At 44.1% G+C, this 22,394-nt stretch overlaps 1 protein-coding gene across 1 annotated transcript in view; it reads left to right on the top strand.

The window, feature by feature from the left end:
• ROBO1 (roundabout guidance receptor 1) overlaps positions 1–22,394 on the top strand; it is a 1,194,505-nt gene that overhangs the window by 129,376 nt on the left and 1,042,735 nt on the right. The gene's annotated exons all lie outside the window — the stretch shown is intronic.

Here is a 22,394-nt window from a genome sequence, read left to right as displayed (position 1 = left end):
TATACATTCTTATAAAGGAGAGAAGGGTTTGAAATGTGAAAGTATTTGTGTTCATGTTAAATATATCATATGTCCACCAGCAGTTACACCAGGTGTGCAGATTTGTTTCTCAGGAAAATTATTTCAGATTCGCTCTCTGTATTTTCTTGTTCTTAGTCTTAAAAATTATAGAAAGAAAGAAAGAAAGTACTATCCTTCTTGATATGAGAGGCATGTGTGCACTTCCAGGTTGCTTGTTATACTCTTATCACTGTATTAAAGACAAACATGTTTCTACTCTTACTGAGGTATAAAATTCTAGACATTTGGCTTCCAGGGCAGAGTTCAAGTGTTTCCTGAAAAACATGATGCTGTTCCTGAACCCTTTAGAGCAACACTGAACAACTGAGGACTACCAAACAAATTTGTTTATTTTTGAAGAACAAGCTGTCATAGTAACATTGACAACTTCTGTATCAAGGAATGACATTTAAATTAAGTTGTGCTGCTTCTGCAATATTTTTTGTTTTTGTTCAACTTGGGTTTTTTTAAAAAAATCTTAGTATTTTTTCTCTTTCTCTCTTACACAGAAGACCCATAAATACTGTATAACTGATCTTCTTGCTATGGAACACTAACAGTGCAATCCTAATGACACTTTCCTGGGAGTAAGACATTGAATAAACTGTAGTAGAATTCAGAGTAGACCTGCTTAGGATTGCTCTCTAAGTCCCAAAACACTGCCAAGTACAGAGTAAATAAACTATTGAAAAGAATGTGTTGATATAGTTGACTTAATTTATATGCAAATGCAGGCAATTCTATTGTAGATTAGTGCTGCTAATTACCAAATGCCTGTATTTCAGAACAGGGTACCATGTTTTAAAAAGAGAAAAAATTATATGGAAATTTAATTTGTAGCATATCAAATTCTTCCATCTGCTAGAGAGATAGAAGCTGCCTCCATTGTATTATTTAGAAGGTTAGGCATTGCGTTGTCTTTTTGGTAAGTTTGAATCACCAGTTCTTCTGTCTTTATTCAAGTATGTATGTTGAAGAATACAGTGCTGAGCTTTGAAGTAAGTAAGCCTGTGCTAGTGGTCAAGGATGGTAAAATAAAATTCAGATTGTGATTTGTGTCACCTGTGCATTTTTATCCACCCTTCCCAAAATCTTATCTGTAGTGGCTAACAAAAATAAAAGAATAAATAACATAATGCATTTAACTTAAATTAAGATGAATGTTATAATCAAAATAATTTTAAATATTGTTAAAACGTTACTCTAATATAGGGTTGCCAAGTCCAATTTAAGAAATATCTGGGGACTTTGGGGGTGGAGCCAGGAGACTTTGGAGGTAAAGCCAGGAGACATTAGGGGTGGAGCCAAGATTAAGGCTGTGACAAGCATAATTGAACTCCAAAGGGAGTTCTGGCCATCACATTTAAAGGGACGGCACACCTTTTCAATGCCTTCCTTCCATAGGAAATAATGAAGGATAGGGGCACCTTCTTTGGGGGCTCATAGAATTGGACCCCCTGGTCCAATCGTTTTGAAACTTGGGGGATATTTTGGGAAGAGGCACTAGATGCTGTACTGAAAATTTGGTGCCTCTACCTAAAAAAACAGCCCCCCACCCGAACCTCCAGCAAAACTGGTCAAGGCTGTCAGCAGTAACATGCAGAACATACACATCATACTTGGGTATACAGTAAGCTGGGAATCTAGTTCTCTAGGAATCTAGACTCTGGTTTTAATTAGGAACCTCATAGTGCATTCAGGCCTCAGAAAATGAAAGTATTTTGCTGCATCATCTTGTGCTAAAGAACTCACACTGGGCGATTTCCCACACAGCTTACCGAGGAGCGAAGTCCCTCCTCACTGCGCAGCGTCTGCTCAGATTTCCCACCAACTGCTCCGCGGATTCAGGAAGTGCCGGACCTTTTGCGTTGCTAACGTAAACTAGGGTTTTAGCGATTTCCATTTGAGACTGTGAATACACAAACTAATATAATCACTATGTTCTTACTACAAAATATCTAATATTTATAATTATTAAATATCAAAATGTAATTATTATTTTACAGCTTCAATATCATAATATCTGTAATGGAAATGCAAAATAACTATCCACCAATTTATGCCAATTATAACTTAACATATATGGTATACTCAAATGACAGAGTGATAAACAGAAGGGTTTGAGGGTAGTGCAAGGAAGGATTTTGCAACTGAAATGTAACATATGTAATGTGTATTTGTACTATAACTTTAGTATATAAAGTTTACATACCCTTGAGTGGATAAAAACAAGTTTGCACAGTTGCAACAAGTCTTTGTGGGTGTTTATATGGTACTGTACGATAACAGATTGCTCAAAGCTGACAGCTTAAAACTCTTTGAGGAGCAACCTGGAACACTGCTGTTATTGGAGGATAAGCATTTTGTTTATGTACACCTAAAGTTTCTTGATTTTATAGGGTAGTGTGATGAAGCATAGAAGATGTATGCACAGAAACACCACAGCATGTGCGTGGGAGTTCCATAATTGTCACTGTTCAGATCCGAGAGTGATCTTGAAATTTGCAATTTTTACCTTCCTTTGTTATTACTGTACATGCTTACCTCATACACATTTTGCTCAAATATATAACTTAACATATATAGCCATCTGAAACAATTACATATGTTGAAAGTATTCCTTGTCTTGTCAGTACATTCTGTCAGTATGCAATCAATTCACTTTTCTTCCTTGACCCTGAGGTGAACAGATCTTTTTGGGATTACACTTACTGTTTTTCAAGGATAATATTATCAATGACTGGGGTAACAGAACATAAAATGATTATGGTATATAGCAGTATGGAATTATTTGTGATCAAATTGCTCGGCTGATAGCATAAAATCCAAAGGTTTACCACTTAGACATAATATAATATGGACAAGGAATGTTTTCAGCATACATAATTATTTTATGCGGGCTTGGATCATGTAGTTGGAGACTCTTGTCTTGCAAAGTCACATTCCTTGTGGCAGTTACCTCAGTTAGGAGAGTAGAATGTTGGTGGCTCAGGGGATTGAAACCCCATTCATCAAGTTTAAGACAAGCCATGTAGTATTAAGGTCTAGACTTTTTTAAAAAACCTAAAGCGGTATCTAAGTTTCCACCTGGCACAAGACATCGTTCTACCAGTATTCACATCAGATGCTGAAAAGACACTATTTTTTAGATGTTAAGAGATCTTTGTTAAGGGTTGGAATGATCAAAAAACCCTGAGATTTGTTGAAAGTTCATGGTTCAGGATCTTCACAGAACCATACACAACAGTGAACTCCCTCATTGCCCAAACTGGTTCATGGTTTATGGAATTTGGAAGTGAGCTCTGAAGTTCTTTAAATGGCTTTGGAGCTTTGAATTAGGCCATAGGCTGATGATGGGCTCCAACAGCATTTAAATGCCTTCAGAGCTCAATTCCTGTCAGGCTGCTGGACCTGAAAGTAAACTCTGAAGGTATTTAAATGTCGTAGAGCCCACATGAACCCTCCCACAAACCTCCAGGGAGTTTTGTGGGTGGATTATGGGAGGCATGTTCTCCCAAACACCTTGTTCAGAAAGCATAAACCAACCAGTACATTTATGGGTTCATGCCCATCCCTAGTTTTTATTAGTTTACTTGGATAGAATGAGGTATTTCTGATAGCTACCACATTTATTTGTGTATTACTTGGGCAGTTCCAAGGGAAAGCTGGCCTTGGCACAAACTATATTCAGGTGGATAGTCTCCACAATTTGGCATACTAGTCTGATGTGTCCGTTGGGGGTTCAAGCTGTGTTCTGCAGAGGTAACCCCTTGGAAGATATCTATAGGGGGGCTATGGGTTGTTGCCTGATACATTGTTACTTTGTAGACATTAATGCAAGAAGGGATTCAGCAATTGGCAGAGCTTCCCTGCATTACTTGTTGCAGTAAAGCTTACCTCACCTCTAAGGCAAGCAGCTCTGTAGTGTCGTGATGTGAAACTGCAAAAAACTGAAAATGAAAACATGTTCAGTTTGGGGTAGTGGTTAAGTGTGCAGATCCTAATCTAGGAGAACCGAGTTTGATTCCCCATTCCTTCACATGTGCCTGCTGAGTGACCTTGGGTCAGTCACAGTTCTTGAAAGAGCAGTTCCCTCAAAAGCAGTTCCTGGAGAGTTCTCTCAGCTCCACCTGCCTCACTGTGTCTGCTGTGGGAAGAGGAATGGAAAGGAGACCGTAAACAGCTCTCAGACTCTGTGAAGGACAAGGTATAAACCCAATCTCCTCCTCTCTCTCCTTGTAATCGTTGTTTATTGAGGTGTCTTCTGTGCAGTCACACACTCCCTTCTTCCTGCCCAGCTGTGAGCTCATGGGGTATTATTAATCCATGGGTCCTGCAGTGACTCAGGAGAATAGAAGGAAAGCCCTCCCCCCTGAAGTATGCTCTACAGAAGATGGGGTTCCCCTCAGAGTTAAAAATACCAAGTTTAAGTGGAGAAGAACCTCTGGTCGCTTGCCTGCACAAGCACAGTCCCAATGTATGCCTGCTAAGAAGTCATCTCAATGAACAACAGTTACAGGTAAGTGCAACACTGCTTTACATCTAGTATGCACTGTGGGGGCAGTGGCTTATGAAACATCGTTTAGAAACTAAACAAGTTATCAAAAGCTTTTTATGTTATGTTCCACATATAATAATAAATCAACAGGATTTCTAAAACTAGTGGAATTTTAAAGTAAAAATATTACACAAAATAAAGCTTTGACACTTTTTTATAGTAGGCTTAGTTTTTGTCCTTTAATCTTGATGTAGTACAAAATATTTCGAGTACAAACTCGAAAACCTGCCAACAGGTCACTCAGATCGCATCATGTCCATGCGCCTCCCACTTCAAAACAAGCAGCATGCAACACTCTTCAGTGTGTATGCCCCAACCCTTCAAGCAGATCCTGCAGAAAAGAACAAGTTCTATGCTGATCTACACAACCTCGTACGGAAGACCCCTACAGAGGACAAGGTGATCATCCTTGGCGACTTCAATGCCAGAGTAGGTAAAGACTCGGAAGCCTGGAAAGGAGTACTTGGCAAACACGGCATTAGCAACTGCAATGACAACGGGCGCCTCCTGCTAGAATTCTGCATGGAGCACCAGCTCACCATCACCAACACTATCTTCCAGCAGAAGAACAGTCTGAAGACAACCTGGATGCACCCACGGTCCAAGCACTGGCACCTTATCGACTACATTCTGGTGCGCCAGAGAGACCTTCGAGATGTCTTACACACCCGAGTAATGCCCAGTGCAGAATGTCATACGGATCATCGTCTTGTACGCTGCAATCTCCGTCTTCACTTTAAACCCACACCCAGAAGAGGAGGTATCCCTCGGAGGAAGTTTCAGGTTGGCAGTCTCCAGTCAGCCGAAGTTAAAGCTGCCTTCCAGGCAAAACTCCAGTCAAGAATTGAGGACCCCAGTTGCCCCACAGACCCTTCTCCAGAAGCACTCTGGGAACACCTAAAAACTACCGTCCTGCAGATCTCTGAAGAAGTCCTCGGGTTCTCCACAAGGAAGAACAAGGACTGGTTTGATGAGAACAATCAAGAGATCCAAGATTTACTGGCGAAAAAGAGATCTGCCTACGAAGCACATCTTGCTCAGCCCTCCTGTCCTGGGAAAAAAGCAACCTTTCGCGCTGTATGTAGCAACCTCCAGTGCAAGCTTCGAGACATTCAGAACGAGTGGTGGACCAAGCTTGCTGAGAGAACCCAGCTGTGTGCAGACACTGGTGATTTAAGAGGGTTCTACGAAGCCCTGAAGGCAGTATATGGTCCATCATATCAGACTCAGAGTCCCTTGCGTAGTGCAGACGGCCAAGTGCTCCTCACAGACAAGGCATCCATATCGAACCGGTGGTCGGAGTATTTTCAGGTTCTCTTCACTGCCAACCACGTAGTTCAAGATTCAGCAATTCACCTCACCCCACTTCAACCAGTGAAAACAGAGTTGGATGAGATCCCCACTCTAGAAGAGACTGTTAAAGCCATCAAGCAACTGAAAAGTGGCAAGGCAGCGGGAGTTGATGGAATTCCACCAGAGATCTGGAAGCATGGGGGCACAGTACTACATAGCTCACTTCACAAAGTACTTGTCACCTGCTGGGAACAAGGCAAATTAGCACAGGACTTTCGCGATGCAATCATCATCACCCTATACAAGAACAAAGGGGAAAAGTCAGACTGCTCCAACTACCGGGGGATAACCCTGCTCTCCATCGCAGGCCAAATCCTTGCCAGAATACTCCTGAACAGACTGGTGCCCGCCATTGCAGAAGAACTCCTCCCAGAGAGCCAGTGTGGCTTCAGAGCTAACAGGAGCACCACCGACATGGTATTTGTTCTCAGGCAGCTCCAAGAGAAATGCAGGGAACAGAACAAGGCTCTGTATGTGACTTTTCTCAACCTTCCCAAAGCTTTCGATACCGTTAGCAGGAAAGGCCTGTGGCAAATCTTGGAACGTTTAGGATGTCCCCCAAGGTTCCTCAGCATGATCATCCAGCTACACGAAGACCAGCGAGGCCAAGTCAGACACTGCAACGACCTCTCGGAGCCCTTCCCAATAGGCACAGGTGTAAAGCAAGGCTGCGTTCTCGCGCCAACTCTCTTTACGATCTTCTTTAGCATGATGCTTCAAAGAGCCGCAGTAGATCTAGAGATGATGACGATGGTGTCTACATCCGCTATCGCACCGATGGCAGCCTGTTCAACCTGAGGCGACTAAAGGCCCACTCCAAGACAATGGAAAAACTCATCCGAGAGCTACTGTTTGCTGATGATGCTGCACTCGTCTCCCACTCGGTATCAGCTCTGCAGCATACGACGTCCTGCTTTGCAGAGGCTGCCAAGCTATTCGGCCTAGAAGTTAGTCTGAAGAAGACAGAAGTTCTCCACCAGCCTGCACCCCAGGAAGATTATCACCCTCCCTGCATCACTGTGGGTGAATCAGTTCTGAAGACAGTCCAGCAGTTCAGCTACCTGGGGTGCATCATCTCCTCAGATGCTAAGATCGACAAGGAGATTGACAACAGGCTGGGAAAGGCAAACCATGCCTTTGGCCGACTGCAGAAAAGAGTGTGGAGCAACAAGCATCTGAAAAAAGGCACAAAGATCAATGTTTACAAAGCGGTTGTGATGACAACCCTCATCTACGGCTCCGAATCGTGGGTTTTATACCGTCATCACCTGCGACTCCTTGAGCACTTTCATCAGTGCTGCCTTCGCACCATCCTCAACATCCACTGGAGTGACTTTGTGACCAACACTGAAGTTCTCAAGCGGGCTGAGGTTACCAGCATCGAGGCACTGCTGTTGAAGACACAGCTGTGCTGGGCAGGGCATATTTCTAGGATGGAAAACCACCGCCTTCCCAAGATTGCCCTGTATGGCGAACTCTCCACCAGCCATCGAAATAGAGGGGCACCAAAGAAGAGGTACAAGGACTCCTTGAAGAAATCCCTTGGCACCTGTCGCATCAACCATCACCAGTGGTCTGACCTAGCCTCAGATCGCAAAGCATGGAGGCACACCATCCACCAGGCTGTCTCTTCTTTTGAGAACGCACGCATAGCTGGTCTTGAGGACAAAAGGAGATTGAGGAAGAATCGCACTGCTACAGCACCAACCCTAAATCAGACTTTTCCCTGCAGCCACTGTGGCCGGACCTGCCTGTTCCGCATTGGTCTTGTCAGCCACCAGCGAGCCTGCAGCAGACGTGGACTATTGCACCCTTCTTAAATCTTCGTTCGCGAAGCCAAGCCAAGAGAGAGTACAAAATATTACAGGGAAAATACTCCTTCCCCACAAGTTCACAAATGTCTAAGAGGAATGTCTAAGAGGGAACAAATAAATCAATAATAACATACTTGGAGTGTAGACCTCTGTAATTCTGTCCTACAGTACTGCATGAAGGATGTGTTGATCAACCAGAGTTTTAGCAGACAAAATTTGAGAAAGATTAAAACATCCCCTGCATGGGACTGTAAACTTGATTTAGGGGTACTAGCCTCCAGGTGGGGCCTGAGGACCCCCTGAAATTGCAGTTCAACTACAGACTACAGAGGTGAGTTCCCCTGGAGAAAATGATTGCCTTGGAAGGTGGATTCTGTTGTACTGTACCCAACTGAGGTCCTTGTCCTTCCCCATCTCCATCCCCAAATCTCCAAGAGTTTCCCAGTCTGGATCTGGCAACTCTACCCCCCCCCATCCCCTACCAGTGGACAGGAAAGACCTGGCAGCTCTATTTTGATCAGGAAAGGCTAGGGCTAGTTAGAGGGCAGAGCCAAGTCAGCAGTGGGTACAGATGGGTTACAATAACATTGGCAGTAAAACAGAAAAAAAAATAGAATTGGAATTTTAAAAGATTTATTTAAGTAAGAAGATTAAGAGAAGAACTTTGGAAGCATAAAATGGAAAGAAATCAGGACAAATCTGTGTACAGAAGGAACAGATCATGAATTTTAAAAAGGCAAGGTTATATAGTGACATAATGAAGAAAAGAAGCAGGAGGCAGAGCAAAGCATTAGAGCCATAGAAATGAGAACAGATGAAACATTTTCTGGGCAAAATCCAGAAGTCTAACATAGAAATAATGAGTTAGATCCTACCATCTTTTCCACTGGCAGAAGAGGGGAGGTCCTTTTGGCTACAAACCCCCTGTCGGGTCTTCGGTACCCCTCCCGGTCTCCCGGCGTCGCCGTTGCCCCTCCCGGGCACTCTGGGGCGTTCCCCGGAGGTCTCAGAAACAGGGGGGTGGGCTCTGGGTTACTTCACCGCAGGCCCCCGTTCCCCTCTTGGCTGTGCCGTGGCTCCTGTCCGTCTCTCGCGCGAGGCAGCCTCTTTGCGCATCAGCCAGCTTCCTCAGCGACCTCCTCCCTCCCTCCTTTTATGCTTCCCGACCCATCCTTCCCCCTTCCCGGGTCCTGCCCCTCTCTGGCTCCTCCCCCCTTCAAAGCCCCAGACGCCCGGGAGAGGCGCGCCGGGGCTGGGCTGACTGGGCGTGCCTCGGGCGTCCTAGCCCTCGGCTGCGTGCTGCGATGGAGCATCTCGCGCTGCGACGAGACGAACGGCTCTCCCCCTCCTGGCCCGGTGCTGGGCTCAGCTTCTCCCTCTTGCTCCCCGGCGTCTTGCCCTGGCCAGACTTCGCGGACTTGAAGCCGGGCTCGCCATCTGGGAGGCGTCGCTCGGGTGGCTGCTGTCGCCCCGTCAGTCGAGGTGAGGGGTGGGGCCGCCACGGGGGCTTGGAGAGGTGGGGAAGGCTCTTGGGGCGACGACAAGGGCTTGGAACGGCTGGCAGGCCCCGGGGGGTCTCCTCCGTGCAGTCCCCGCCCGGGCTGGGCGGGACACCTCCCCCCTGTCATTGATCATGAAACCCATGTAGACAAAAAACATATGAGTTGGGTGTTGCTGGGATGAAGGGAATTAATAGAGAACAAACTGAAAAAAAATAATAGAATCAAGTATACAAGAAAGAAACAATAATATTTGTAATCTGTGCTAAATATTTGTAAGCCATTGTAAAGTGCAGCCACAGTTGGAATATATTGTAAACTTCCTGAATATATTTTCATTTTTTTTCTCCGAAGATATTCTTCTGTACCGATAGAAATAAGTCTAATCCAAACATTATCTCACCTGTCCTTTTAAAAATGGCTTAAAGACAAATTGGACCTAAATGTATTTAGGTTTCAATAATATCTGGTTAGAGAGTTGATTTATTTTATTCCAAAGAAAAGTAAAGTGTGAAGTATGCAAAATGGGACTTAAGTAAGCTTTAGCAAAGCTAAAGTCTCTTCCTCCCTTTCCTGTATTAAATACTGCAATGACATTGATTTCTGTAGAACTTGGCCACAATGTCTTAAAGTACTACTAAATTTTCTTCTTCCCCTATATAGTAAAGTGAACAAATACTATATCCCTGAACAATTAAACATAATGGGAACACTTTCTTCATTGTGCTTTTTAGAATAAACCTAATTTATTTTAGACAAGTTTAAAAGATTGTGGTTAAAGTAGTACAGCACTGCTGGTCATTTATGAGATCTATAGTGTAAAGGAAGATGTCCAAGAGTACTGTCAGTTCATGGACAAATTACTAGATGTAATGAATACTACCAGTTTTCATCTACTTGCTGAAATAAAATGATTGAAAATCATAGAAATATTGGTTCCATCAAAAACAAATGCCCTTGAACATTGCAAGTCATAAGTTAAAAAATGTCTTTTGCCCCCCAAGGACGAAATAACAAGACTGACACCAAGTGTTGGAATAAAATTGGGCCACTTTATTAATTAACTTCATAAACAGCAAGGGTACCCCACCAGAGGCGGCCTGGCCAGGGCTAGGGGTCACCGCGAGCGCTCCCCTGCCATATCGGGCGAGAGACCCAGCCCCCTGGCCAGAGCTGAGGGCCTCAGCTCCCTCTGGGCAGGCCCAGCAGGGAGGCCCGCACCAGAGGGCCCAAACCCAGACGCACGTCTCGCCAGAAAGCACCCTCTAGCCGAGTCTCCCGGCAGTCTGCATTCTCCACCCGGGTCTTCAAACCTCAGGGTTGATCATGCCAGACCCCAAAGTCCCCAAAAGGGGGATGCTTCACAGTCCTCCCCGGTCCGCATAGTGCCCTAAACCCCAACAACCTGCCACTACTAAGGCCAAGTCTCTACTTAGGGCTTAGCGCCCACCGGGAGGCCCAAAGCCACCCGCAACCCTTGCTGCAAATCTCCGGAAAAGTATATTACCCTTTTCCGAGAGATGGACCCCATCCCCTCTGTAGAGGTCAAGACATCTCACCATAATGTCCGGATGGGCAAATAGTCGCCCAACCCCTTCTCGAGCAACTTTTTTAAGCTCCTTATTAGCCTTGTACCTGGACATTTCTACGGCTGCGGGGTCCAAAGCACAACGCCATACCAGGCGGGGCAGCATGGCTGACCACACTATGATGGTCCCCGGCCATCGCTCCCGAATGTGCAAAAAGGCAGCAGGCCCACCCATTGAAGGCCACAGCGCCCCTGCCAGGTGGGGCAGCATGGCTGACCACACTATGATGGTCCCCGGCCATCATTCCCGAATGTGCAAAAAGGCAGCAGGCCCGCCCATTGAAGGCCACGGCACCCATGTCACTCAATAACAGTGTGCTGGCTGAATCCCAACTGAGAGCCCACCTCAGTTCTCTGTGCTTGCAGAGCGGCCCAAAACACGTGGCTATGGCCGCAGATGAGAACTCGGCTCCAGCTCTTCTGGCCAGGAGCAGCAGCATCTAAAAAGAAAAAACAGTTAAACACCAGCCAAACAAACATTCCCAAAACCCAACTCATACACGTCCTAAGCAAAGGCCGCACATAGGCCTTATATGCCAATGAATGCCCTATAACCTAGCGCCTTGCTGGACCTCTACCCGAAAGTCCTCAAACTGCCGCACAGCCCGTTCATAAGACTTCCGAGTACTAGGCGCAATGGCTAGACCTATCGCTCTGCACGCCTCGGCTCTCCAATCAGCCATAGCTCCTGGGGGCATTGCAACCGGCTCTCTGTCGGCCTCCGGGGCCAGCTGACGAAACCTCTCCATCTGTTTACGAGATAGAGCATCAGCCACCCCGTTACTCACACCCAGAACATGCTTGGCTAAAAACAAAATGTTAAGCCGCAAACAGCGCAGAGTGAAGGCCCTCACCCACCGCATAACCCGCCCGGATTTGGATGTAAGGGAATTAATGATGTGGACAACTGCCATATTATCACACCAAAAATGCACTGTGTGATTGGCCATATCCTTCCCCCACAGCCAAACCGCAACTAAAATGGGAAAGAACTCAAGATACATGAAATCTCGGTTCACACCCATCAGAGCCCAGGGTTGAGGCCAACTATCCGTGCACCAATGTCCACGAAAGTAGACCCCAAAACCTAACGATCCCTCAGCATCAGACATGACCTGGAGCTCAGCTTCAAGCCTCAAATCATCCCTCCAAAAAGAGACTCCATTAAAGGACTCCAAAAATTCCTGCCAAACCTCCAAATCATCCCTCATGCTGTGTGTGACCCTAGTTCTATGCTGAGGCAAGTGTAAGCTTGCCATAGCATCGCACAACCTTCTAAGAAAAGCCCTACCAGGAGCAACCACCTTGCAAGCAAAGTTAAGGTGCCCAACCAGCTGCTGCAGCTCCAACAACGTAACTTTCTTCTTAAGAAGAAAGGCAGAAATCCTAGCCGTTAGCTCCACTATTTTCTGCAGGGGCACCCTCGACAACTGCGCAACAGTGTCGATCTCAATCCCCCAAAAGATCAACCTCTGGGTTGGTCCCTCAGTCTTCTCAGGTGCTAGCGGAACCCCCAGCTCCTCAGCCAGCTCAACAAAGCCATACAGCAGCTGAGCACAATGCCCCGATCCTAAAGGACCCACAAAGAGGTAGTCGTCCAGATAATGAAGGACATCCTGCAAACCCACTTTCGCCCACACAGCCCATTCTACAAATGTGCTGAAACGTTCAAAAGCCGAACATGATACAGAGCAGCCCATTGGCAATGCTCTGTCCATGTAAAATTGCCCTTCAAAACGAAACCCCAAGAGCTCAAAATCAGCAGGGTGAACAGGCAAATGGCGAAAGGCTGACTTAATGTCGCATTTCACCATTTCAGCCCCAACCCCACAACGCCGCACCACGGCAATGGCCTGGTCAAAGCTGGCATACCTAACTGAGCATAAGTGCTCGGGGATCCCATCATTCACAGACGCTCCTTTCGGAAAAGACAAGTGGTGAATCAAACGAAATTCACCAGGCGTCTTCTTGGGTACCACCCCCAGAGGAGAGACTCTAAGAATACTCACTGGAGGACATGAAAAGGGACCCAACACCCTGCCTTCACCTAGCTCCTTAGCAATTTTATCCCTAACCACGTGCTCTAAACCCAGCACAGACTTAAGAAAGAAATGGAACTCTAGGCCCATGAAACGGGATCCTAAACCAAACTTAAAACCATCCAACAAATACAAACCATCGGCCCTTCTGGGATACTCTGCCAGCCACCGTTCAAGAGGTCCCACCCTTATCGGGCTGGGGCCCTTTTTTAGCTGGAAAGGCTCCTCCACCTCCCCCTGGCTTTTTTGGGTTCTTACGTCCCCTGGCTCTGGGGCAGCTGTCAAAGGAATGCGAGCCCCCGCACAAGGGGCATTCGTGCCTAAACTGGCACGCTTTCCTGTTGCACACCCCGAGGGAACCGAACTCCCAGCAGAGCAAGCGAGGATGAACCGCCTGCCCCGCAGCGCCACGGGGAGAGCCTGACGAAGCCGACACAGCGGAGGACCTATTTACCAAATGACCACTGTCAGAGCGGTCACCCAGATTAGGCCTAGCAGGGGACATAACCTGCAGCCAAAGCTGCTGGTGGATCCTGTCCCACGGAAGAGACGGATAAAGGGGAGCCCTCATCCGAAACTCTTCGTCATACTGCAGCCACGCCGGGCCACTAAAGGCCGTATAGCCCTTATATATAATATCTAAATACTGAAAAAGGGCTGCAGCCCTCCAAGGCTGGGCCCGGGCGATCACCCTTGCATATATACAGAACCCTGGAAGCCAATTGGCCCAGGTTCTGTCCACCTTACCCTTCTTCAATTTTTCCTTCTCTTTTTTGTCTAAATCCTCCTTGTCTTTCTTCTCCAATTCCCTAAAGAGCAAGGAAAATATATCCACTTACTCCCCTTTTAATATTTTCTCGCGCGTTGCAGGGAGCAGGTGGTCACCCAATGGTAGAGCAACATCTCCAAAGGGCAAAGAAGCAAAAGGCACCATCCCATAAAGGGAAGGTGCCCCGCTAAAAGGGTGGCCATACCCAGTTGACCAGCACCCGCACAAGCCTCACAAGGCCCCCCTTTCCCGCTAAACCCAGGCCAGGTAACAGGGAACCCAAACCCAGAGGCAGAAGGCATGCCTGAACCAGACGAGGGGCACCCTTGTCCAGCCAATAAGGTGGGGCCACAAGGACCCCATGGCCAAGCCTGACCACTACCCACTTGTAAATTTCCGGTCAACTTACCAGCCCATCCAGAAGGAGCAACCGCCGTCCCCAGACCAAACGCTCCAGCAGCAGCTGCTGCTGCATCCGCCCCACTGGACCCAGCATCCATAGATGCACCAGCAGACCTGCTCTCAAGGAGAGAAAGCCTAGTTAAAATATTAGCTTGGCGACCCCTTCTGGATGTCCCAGGACCGTCTAGCCCCCCAGGACAAGGCAGACCTGACGCTTGCTCCAGCGCCCTCAGTCTGCTCATAATACTGGCCTCCACCACCCCATCACCCTCCTCATCAGACAAAGATGCAGGAGGAGGAGGTCTCTTTGGCAGTGCCCTAGGTGCCTTGGGCACCTTCTTCTTGCCCTTAGACTTCCCAGACCCCTTACCACCAGCCATGATGACAACACAAAGCTCCTAAGAACTTTACACAAACCCTTCTAATGGATGAGTCCCAAAATGGCCGATGCCTTGTTACCAGGCAAATTGGAGCCTAAAATGGCCGACAGCCCTGTTACCGGGCAAAACCGCAACTTAAAATGGCCGCCGCCACCCCCACTGCTGAATAAGCCCAAGATGGCTGACAGACCTGTTGCTGAGCAAAATGCTGCCTGAAATGGCCGCCGCTGCCCCTTCAATTGAATAGACCCAAGATGGTGGCCCGCCCTGTTACCGGGCATAAAATAAGTGCCCGCCTGGAAAGCTCTAAGGGTACCACCAGGCCACACCCTAAAGGAGCTGCCTAAAAGGCCACAAACCAGCCCCCCAGCCAGCCAAAGAATGGAAGGCTGAGTCAACCTTGAGCCGGCTACCTAAAAAACCCAGCTTCCACCGGGGATCAAACTCAGGTTGTGAGCAGAAGAATGGAAGGCTGAGTCAACCTCGAGCCGGTTACCTAAACAACCCAGCTTCCACCGGGGATCGGACTCAGGTTGTGAGCAGAGCTAGAACTGCAGTACTGCAGCCTTAACACACTGCACCATGGGGCTATATCACATGGAATGGATGGCACGCTTCAGGCACCCAGGGAAACACCCTCAATGCCCTCCAGCAGATCGCACCCCCGGGATTCCAAAACCACACACAGAAGCAGCCCACCGTCCAACAGCACAGCCTCCCAATGCTCCAGAAGCCGACGCCGGACCACCTCCCTCCAAAACCAAAAAGGACTCAGCCAAGACACCAGCAGAGCAGATCAGCAACGACGAAATCCTCCTGACGCAAGCAAAAACGTCCCAGCTGACCACGGAGCCTTCAAAACGTCCCCAGCCGACCACGAAGCCTTCAAAACGTCCCAGCCGAAGACGCGCCCGACGCAGTCTGAGAGGAGCGCAGGTCTGGCTGTCAATCAGCCAGACCTCGCTTCCCAGCCTGCGTGCCAGAACGGGCGCCCTCTGTCTCTCCCCGTCCAGGGAGGCAAACTTGTGCCTTTGCAGCCCAGACGCTGCATGGCGGGCTTCAGGCACCCGATTGCACTTCACACTTCTTATGCATGTTGAAGGACAGCTCTTGTGGTGGTATAAATGTACACAGATGTTCTGAGGGTGAAGACAGATGCTATACAAAAAGACTTATCATACTGCAAGCTTGCCTTTACAGCTGTTGTTAGGTGGGCATGTCAACCAATCAAACCCTAGTTCATGTCCATAATTTTTTTTCATTTCTCACTTTCTAACTTGCCCACCGCTGCTGCTTTTTCCTCTGGTTAAAGTGCCCTATAGCAAAATTCATAAGATTAACTAATACGGCACCACTTCTGTCTCATCCATCTGCTGTTCATTTCTTGTAAAAAAACTTTCATCATTGAGTGAGTGCTAATTACAACAAGCAAATGGGCAGGGAGAAGCAACACATGGGTTTGAACCACCATCTTATTTGTTGCGATGTTCACCTGACAATTCAGTTGTGAATGAAGCTCTGCAATATGGTTAAAAATGCCCTGGGACTCCTATATCTGTTTTTGCTAGGAGTTATCGTGGAGTTTAGTCTTCATATTAGAACTGAACTTGTGGAATGTTAGCAGCCAATGCACTTTCCATCTCTGCTGTTATGCACAGACTTTTATCTAGGAAAAAAAATAAAATTTCATGAAAAGAAGATTGTATTTGTTTAACGAATGCTTTGAAAAACTGGCAACATGCCAGAGATTGACCAACTTTCCAGGGCAATGCCAAAGTACTCAGGTGTATGTTGTGAGTAAGTTGGGTGCCATTAAGGTAGACATTCAGTTCAAGTAAGCAAGATTGTTATTGAGACGGAAACGGGATCATTTTGTTTTTTTCTGGACTTGGGATAAACTGCCATGGTAGTTATCAGGCAAAATTGAGAGGTCCTTTCAATTGATTTGTGCTTTACTGCAATTGCCATGTCCTCGGCATAAGTAAACATCCTGGATATTGTCTCGGGAACATCAGAGATGTGTTGATTGAAAAAACTGGAGCAAGGACCAAGCCCTGGGGTAGACCATTATTCAGTTTCTTCCGCTTGCTGATTGACTGAGCCGTAATTATTTGGAAAGTTCTATCATATGTTATTTAGAAGAAATAATGTTCTGCAGGGGAAAACTTGTACTGCAGACCATCCCTCCAGACTGCAGTCATATTGACAAAAACTGCTATATTTTAAGACACTTCTGATACCCTACTTCAATGAAAGTTATTAAACTGAGAACCTGGTCTTTACAATTACAATGGGATCTAAATCCTACTTCTCTGTCAGGATAGGATTAACAATTAGGCCAACTAGGCAGTGGCCTATGGGCCCCCACACCATTAGGGACCCCGTGATGGCTCTTCCCCCCAGTTTCCGTCCTGTTTGCAGCCCTTCCAGCCTGCATGCACAGCCAGCAACTGAGTGGCTCTTTGCCCAACTTGCCTGGTGTGGCTGCTTCTGGCATCATTGCCAAGTTTGCCTCTCTCTGCCTCTCCCCCACAGTTTTGTCAAAGGAGCTTTTGAGAAAGTGCCTGCAGGCTGCAGTGGGGGGCATGGGTGGTGGAGCGGGTGCTCCGACTCTGAGATAATTTGTGAAGGGGCCCCTGAGATTTTGACTGCCTAGGGGTCTCCACAGGGTTTAATCTGGCACTCTTCTCTGTCACTAATTTTGTTCAGGATTAGCCTCTCAAGTTTATAACAAGAGTTCAGAGGGGTAATAGGTCTATAACTGTCTGCCTGATGTTCTGATTTTCCAGGTTTCAGAACAGCAACTATCTTTGCCTTTTTGAATTCCCCTCGGAGTCTTCCTGTTCTCATGATGTCAGAGGGAAGCTTTGCAAGCCACTTCTTATCAACCATTCTTTATTCATACTAATATATATATATATATATATATATATATATATATATATATATATATATATATATATATATATATATATATATATATATATATATATATATATATATGATCTTTTGGGAGGCCAGTTAGTATTTTACATTTTGATAATATCTTTACATGCATATATTTATGTATACTACATGCATATATTTACATGCATATATTTATGTATACTACCTGCCTTGCCTGGAACACACTTTCAGTGAGAGTTGTTATTATTTAGACCACTGAAGGAGGCCCTCAGAGTTCACATGTGTTTGTTCTTGTGGTTATTGTATGTGTAACTTATATTTGTTGCTGTATGCAATGCCTTAATGGATGTGATAACATCCATTACTTAAAGGGCATCAACTGCCTGATTGTTTGTATCTACATTCTATAAATATTTGTAGTTAACTGTGTATTTTCCAACAGGTTGATATATTTTGTTCTATGTTTTAACTGCTCAGCCTTCCAGATTCCTGACTCGACTCCCTGGCTGGGATCCTTTTCCCTTTTGCGTTTCATGGATTATGAGCTTTTATCGTTTAAACAATTTCATTAGTAACATATAGTAACAATATCCATTAATAACTTCTTTTATCTATCCCATATGCTAATTTCTAATTCCCCCTCCCTCGTTATTTGACTCCCGCCGATGTTATAAACTTAAAATGCTAACACTTAAAAATACCCTTAAACCATAAGAACCTGGATTTATATTCTTTTTCTTTTCCCTAATATTTAATCATTATTAAAACATTGTCCAGTGTCCTTTTATTTTCCATTATTCTTTTACATAACCTCTAAACTTTTTCCACTCCTTTCTATAAACTTCCAAATCATAGTCTCTTAAGATTCTTGTTAGTTTATCCATCTCACTCCATGTTATAACTTTTATACTCCAATCCCATTTTTCTGGTATTTTTTCTTGCTTTGATAATTTTTTAAATTTTTTAAAGAAGAATTAGTACCAAAATTACAAAAATTGATGAATGTGATAAGAATAAAAGGGGAAATACCAAACACTTGGAAGGAAACTGTAATTTTGTTGATATCCAAAGAAGATAGAGATGTCACGAATGTACAGAACTATAGACCAATTTCATTATTAAATAATGATTATAAGATATATACAAGAATCTTGGCAGAACAACTTAAACAATATTTGAATAATTTTATAAAGGAAGATCAAGCAGGATTTCTCCCTAAAAGGCAAATAAGAGATAATATAAGAACAGTTGTAAATATTGTAGAATATTATGAAAAACATCTAGAAAAGGAAGTTGCATTATTTTTCTTTGCGGATGCAGAGAAAGCTTTTGATAATTTGAACTGGGATTTTATGTTTGCAGTAATGGAAAAGATAGAACTTGGAGAGCACTTCATAAGAATGATAAAAGCAATATATACGGAACAGAGCACAAAGTTGTGTATAAATACAGATCTTACAGATAATATGATGATTAGTAAAGGTACAAGACAAGGTTGCCTGCTTTCATCATTGCTATTTATTATGACTCTTGAAATTTTGTTGATGCAAGTACAAAATTATAAAGAAATAGAAGGACTGAAAATTAGAGGATTTACTTATAAATACAGAGCATTTGCTGATGATATAATGTTTATAATTGAAAATACGATACAAATAACACCTTTGCTTTTAGCTAAGATACAAGAATATGGAAAACTGGCGGGATTTCATGTTAATAAAGAAAAGTCAAAACTTTTAAGTAAAAATATGCAAGCAAACAAATAAAAGGAATTGCAGAGTTTGACAGGATGTGAAGTTGCTACCAAAGTAAAATATTTGGGCTTAGAGATAACAATGAAAAATATTGATTTATTTAAAAATAACTATGAAAAGCTATGACATAAGATGGATGAAGATTTGATGAAATGGAACAAACTTAATTTGTCATTGCTGGGCAGAATAGTTGCAATTAAGATGAATATTTTGCCGAGAATAATGTATATGTTTCAAACCATTCCGATTGTGAAAGACAGTAAACAATTTAATAAATGGCAAAGGAAGATTTCAGAATTTGTATGGGCTGGGAAAAAAACAAGGATTAAAATGAAAATTTTAACAGATGCTAAAGAAAGAGGAAGATTCCAGCTACCAGACTTAAGAATATATCATGATGCAGTTTGCTTAGTATGGATAAATGATTGGATGATGCTGTTAAATAAAAAAACTTTTAATGTTGAAAGGTCATGGAAATAAATTCGGCTGGCACGCTTATATGTATTATGGGAAGAAAAAAATGGATGTTTTTTTCTCTCACCATTATATAAGAAATAATTTGTTAAATATATGGATGAAGTATAAGAAGTATGGTGATGAGCTGCCCTGAGCCACCTGGTGGGAAGGGCGGGATATAAATCTCAAATAAATAAATAAATAAAATGAGAGAAAGCCACTATGGATAGTGCCAGAAGAAGTGATAAAAATAACAGCTAAGACCGAGGAAGAAAGAGGGTTGTCATACAATCAACTATTAAAAATACAGAGTGGCAAAATAGAATTGAAATCTGCAGAGGAGTTGAATAATAAATATGATTGGTTTCAAATGCAACAAATAAAGAGCCTGGTGGAAAATGATATCAAAACTGAAGGAATAAGACGAGAGCAAACAGAAATGGAGAAAGTTCTGCTTGGAGAAAATGAAAAATTAATTTCAAAAATATATGTTACTTTTAAAATGGTCTACGGAAGATGAAGTAGTAAAATCTCAAATTATTAAATGGGCAATTAATGTAAATAAAGAAATACAGATGGACACATGGCAATATCTTTGGAAGAACTCTATGAAGCTTTCAACATGTCAGAGTATTAAAGAAAACTGTTTTAAAATAATGTATAGGTGGTATATGACTCCAAAAAAATTAGCAAGAATGAATAAAAAGATGCCAGATAGATGTTGGAAATGTAAAAAACACGAAGGTTCTTTCTATCATATGTGGTGGACTTGTGAAAGAGCGAAAAAATATTGGCAGATGATTCAACAAGAAATTTCTAGAATCTTGGGATATGAATTTAAGAAAGTTGCAGTGACTTTTCTGTTGGGATTACAAATGGAAAAATTTCCAAAAGAAGATAGAGCTTTGATTTGATACTTGCTTTCGGCAGCTAGGACATTGTATGCGCAGTTATGGATGGATCATGAGCTTTTATTACCAAGTGGTTCTGAGAGCATTCACACATGTGTACAATTTTTTAAAGCCACCTGTCATCATCCTCTGTGGTGGCTGTATAACTCTGAGAGCTTATCGTCTCCAATGTACTGTGCTTGTGAAGGTAATGTTGCTAAATTGTTTGGTTATAAGAAGCTGTAGGACTCCCTGAACCCCTTTTCGATAAAGGGATGTTGGAAATGGTGGGATTCTGTTAGCCAGCTGGGCTCCATCAGAGGTGGAACAAGGAGTCCAACCATCTTTCTAATCAACTATAAAGCTATTTGCACAAGCAGTTTTCTTCAAATTTGTATACTCAATGCATCTCAGCTCATTTAAACATCACCTTTTCACATTCAGCTGCCAAAGCACTACAATTTATCAAGGAACTACTTTGGCACTTTAAATCACTTTGTTGGAACTATGTCTGTGTGACTGAGATCATATGGAGTATCCTATATGAATTAGAGATTGGAACTGTATCTGAGACTTATAAAGACTTGTGTGAAATAGCTATTTGTAATCATAGTTCACTTTGTATAAATTTTGATGACATCTTTCTAACTTCTTGTTCGCTGTTGCTTGGTATATGATTTCTGATGTTATAGATCTCATCAGATCTCAGAAGTTAAGCAGGGTTGGTATTTAGATCACCAAGGAAGATTCTGCAGAAGAAGGCAATGGCAAGCCACCTGTGCTTGTCCCTCACCTTGAAGGCCCCTTGCTAGGTTTACCATAATCAGATGTGGCTTGACACTCTGTACACACATACATAATGTCTTTACCTCATTTTCTTTCAATTAGGAAATCCACTGCAGAGGATCCTGTAATTTATGGGACCTAGGTTATTTATTTATTTAGATTTTTATCCCAATCCCTCCTACATGCAGGACTCAAAGTAGCTTACATCAAAACAAAAACAGTTAAGAACACTCTGTCAGCTAAATTATACAACAAGAATAATTGCCCCCGCAGATGGAAGAAAGAGATGGACGCAAAGGGTTGGGTAAAGTGGCTAAAGGCCACTTTATTTATTTAACCAATCAAACAGCAAGGGCAATAACATAACAAGCAGCATGGCAGGGCCAGAGGTCAAAACATCCCCTCCCCTGCCATATAACGGGCAAGACACCCTCGCCTTTAGGTAGACCCATCCACGAATGGCTCATACCCAGCCGGCACTGCAAATGGGAATGCCCTGGAGTTCCAACCCCAGCTGCGTGGCTGAAGGGGAGGATCGATCCAGGCGATCCCAAGGTAGTCTGCCACCTCACTCAACCAGGCCGCATGATCCTGGAATGATTCAGCATGACCCCCATGCCATTACAGCTCTGGCTCCACCCCCAAAGCCCTGCATCCTGCTCATCCTCCTCACATGGAGGCAAACACGGCTCCCTGACGGCATGACTGATCAGCCTGCTGTTGGGAGGTGAGCTGAAATGTCAGCATACAAGATGAAAAGTAGGCGTAAGTGTATATGCTCCAATAAGATCTTGTAATTAATTAGCTGGACAATGCACAATCACCACCAGTAATTACTGATCAGATTTCATACCTGGCCAGAACAGGGTGAAGCACAGGAGGCCAATATAACTGGACACCTGTCGCCTCAACCAAAGGCCTGGCAGACCATCTCATTTTTACAGGTCTTGTGGAATTGAATTATTGTATATATGTTATACTATTATTATTCCATTGTTTTTAATGGTGTGACTAACTTTTACTGCATTATTCATTGTATGTATTTCTGTTTGCCTGCTGTATTGTTTTTATAACTCTGTAATCCACCTTGGGTCTCATCGAGAAAAGCAGATAATACTGGTGGTAAATTAAGTGGCATG

The sequence above is a fragment of the Heteronotia binoei genome, chromosome 3 (genome assembly GCF_032191835.1).
Source record: "Heteronotia binoei isolate CCM8104 ecotype False Entrance Well chromosome 3, APGP_CSIRO_Hbin_v1, whole genome shotgun sequence".
Taxonomy (NCBI): domain Eukaryota; kingdom Metazoa; phylum Chordata; class Lepidosauria; order Squamata; family Gekkonidae; genus Heteronotia; species Heteronotia binoei.
Note: the sequence above shows the minus strand (reverse complement) of the source record. Positions and strands in the feature narration are given on the sequence as shown.